This window comes from Orycteropus afer, unplaced genomic scaffold (genome assembly GCF_000298275.1).
Source record: "Orycteropus afer afer isolate SDZICR_OR568_19922 unplaced genomic scaffold, OryAfe1.0 scaffold00123, whole genome shotgun sequence".
NCBI lineage: Eukaryota > Metazoa > Chordata > Mammalia > Tubulidentata > Orycteropodidae > Orycteropus > Orycteropus afer.
In genome coordinates, this window is record NW_006921710.1 from 5,382,794 (window position 1) to 5,386,320 (window position 3,527).

Genomic DNA, 3,527 nt, shown 5'->3' on the forward strand with positions numbered 1-3,527 from the left:
ACGGCACATAACAACAACAACAACAAAGGTGCTAGAGAAAGCTGTTCACAGGGATATGTCTCACCAAAGACTCTAATCTAAAAGACTGCCTAATGGGGCTGTTGGGTCTATTTACTGGCTACTGGCACTTGGAGATCTGGTGGCGTAGTGCCTAAGGCATTTGACTGCTAACAAGAAGGCTGATGGGTCTGAGCCACTTCTCGGAAGGAAGATTGAGCAATCTACTTCCATAGAGATACCTCCTCAGAAACCTAAGGAGGGGTCACTATGAGTCAGATCCGACTCAACGGCAATGAGTTCGGTTTTTTGGTTTGGCACTTGGTTCCAAGTGCTGGGAAGCCTTGTGCATTACAGAAACCATTCTAGGGAACACCACAGAACACAACAACCATGAAGGAAAAGCCCTTCCTCCCGCTGGAAAAATATTTAAGGGTCCAGATCCATTTTCTCAGAGCAGACAATGATGAGTGAATTTAAAGCTGAGTGGCAATAAATTGATAACTGATACACAAGCTTTAAGTTCCAATCTTGAAAGATTCTACGTGCAAAATATTGAATGATGCAGGAAGTATCAAAAGAAGATGGAAGGAATACACAGAGTCATTCAATATATTTCAGGAGGCTGATGGTACTGAATGAAAAAGTCTAAGCTGCACTGAAGGCGTTTGCAAAAAAACAAGGCTCTAGGAATTGATTGAACAGCAATTGAGATGTTTTAACAAACAGATGCAATGATGGAAACACTCACTTGTCTATGCCAAGAAATTTAGAAGACAGCTACCTGGCCAACGGACTGGAAAGAGATCCATATTTGTGCCCATTCCAAAGAAAGGTGATCCAACAGAATGTGGAATTTTTTTCTTTTTTAAGAGTTCGATGTTTAATTTTTAGAAACGCACCAATGCTGTGAATTATTTCCTTTTTAAAAAAACTGAAAAACAAGGATATTTTTAAATTTCTGTTAGGAAAATCAAATCAACAAAAAGCTTGTATTTCCAATCAAGTCTCCAAGCAGGTTGAGGGTGTGGCCATCACAGCTGCGTAGCACCAAAAGAGCTGTGAGAATGTGCACGTTCAGCTTTGAATGAGTGGAGCTAGTACTGAATCCGTATAGCAGGAGCTGGGGAAGTCACTTGTACTGAGTACATTTCCAAACTACCACAACTTACACACACATCCATGCCCCATCCCAAGGGAAATTTTTAGGGAACATTTTATACCCACAGTTAGTTAATTCTGTATATGGGATTTTATGTGTATATTAGAATCATTTTGCTACTGTAAGAGATCTTTATTGAAAGAACAGTCCAGTCTCAACCTCCATAATCCTTAACAAAGTTTAAAAGAGTGGTTGGAAAGAAAAGAAAAACTCCATTAGCACTTCCTATTTGTGTTCAAACAGGAATATTAAATGGCAGGTGACTTGTTCTTACCCTCCAAGTTTGCTTAGATCTAACAAGTCTTCACACAGAATTTGTAATACTGCATGTGTATAACACATCAATTATTTATTAGACAAAATATCCCCCAGAAAAGTCACCAATATTCATAAAAGTGTCCCAATGTTTATTAGGTCCACTAATGCCCGTTCTGCATCTACATACTAGCCTTGTAATTTCTCTACTTAAACAGGCTCTAAATTCCTATTATGGTAAAGTTGATATTTTGTTTAATAGAACAGAATTATAGGTGAGGAGCCAACATTTCTTTTTTTAAAATAGCTTTATCGAAACAATTTACACCCTACTTAAAATGTAAAATTCATTGGCTTTTAGTATTTTCAGTTGGGCAATCACCACTCAATTTTAAAACATATTTATTACCTAAAAAATAAACCTGTACTCTTAATCATCAATCCTCTATCATGTTCCCCACAGCCCTAAGCTGTGCCTATTGCCAAGAGAATTTGGAAATTTTTGAACAATATTAATATCACACAGGTAAAATTTTGCTGAAGATAATTCAACAATGGTTGCAGCAGTACATCGACAGGGAACTACCAGAAACTCAAGCCAGAGTCAGAAGAGGATGTGGAATGAGTGGTATCATTGCTGACATCAGATGGATCTTGGCTGAAAGCATAGAATACTGGAAAGAGGTTTTCCTGTGTTTTATTGACTAGGCAAAGGGATTTGACTGTGTGTATCATAACAAATTATGGATGACATTGCGAAGAATGGAATTCCAGAACACTTCATTGTGGTCATGCGAACCTATACATAGATCAGGAGGCAGCTGTTCAAAGAGAACAAGGGGATATGGTGTGGTTTAAAACCAGAAAAGATATGCATCAGGGTTATATGTTTTCACCATACTTATTTAATCTATATATAACCATAGGCAGAGAGGTTAGGATTTATACCACATATTTTGGGGGGATACAATTTAATCCACATCAAAGGGTTTCTCAAAAAAGTAGTATCTAAACTGAGACCAGATGGTAGAGCAGAAATGTGCTTCATATACATGGAAGCAAGAAGAGTGTTTAGGTGGGGAATGAGTCCTTATAGTGCAGTGGTTAAAGGCCTCAGCTGCCAACCTGAAGGTCCATGATTTGAACCTAGCAGCCTCTCCATGGGGTAAAGATATGGAAGCCTATCTCTGTAAAGATTTACAGCTTTGGAAACTCTAAGGGGTAGTTCTACTCTGTCCTATGAATTGACTCAACAGCAATGGATTTGGTTTGGGATTGATTTATGGGAGAGAAGAGGATCATTAAAAAACCCAAACTTCATTAAGCCAGGCAAGGATGACACTACAAACAGCACTATAAATGGGGCAAAGTGGGCAAACCCTACCTTTATCACTAACTGCATGGCAAAGATCAACATGAATCTACTTCTCACCTGGAAATGGATCCAGCCTCAGCTTCCCACATTTCCATTGCTCACTGCCAGCCACTTCACTAGCAAAAACTTCTCAGATCCTAACCACTCAGAATTAGACCAGCCCTCATCCTCGGCTATCTTGAACCAGGACAAAACATTACTGGCTGACTGAGGCCAGGTTACTGGAGAGCAGCCATAGGCTCAGGAGTTTGCATAACTCTCTGCACTTCAGACCAGCTGGCCTCTTACCCTCTCTGGGACTAGGTTACAAGATAGAAGGGCTCTATCCTTCTTCATGGGCTGTCCACACAGCCATCCAGAGCTGGGTTTACACAAACTATGACTCTGTATTGGGAGCTCTGGTAGCATAGTGGCTAAGACACTTGCCTGCTAACCAGACGGCTGGCGGTTCAAACCCACCAGCCACTCCTCGGAAGGAAGGTTGGGCAATCCTACTTCCGTAGTGATACTGCCTGGGAAACCCAAGGAGGGGTCGCTATGAGTCGGGGCCGACTCGACGGCACATAACAACAACAACAACATGACTCTGTATTACCAGCCCCTGCTGGCACATTGCTCCTGTGGGTTTGATAACTCTCTAGAAAGGCTCACAAAACCCACAGAGACTATTACCTGTACCAGGAGCCCAGGTGATGCCATGGTTAAGCACTTGGCTGATAAATGAAAGGTCAGCAGTTC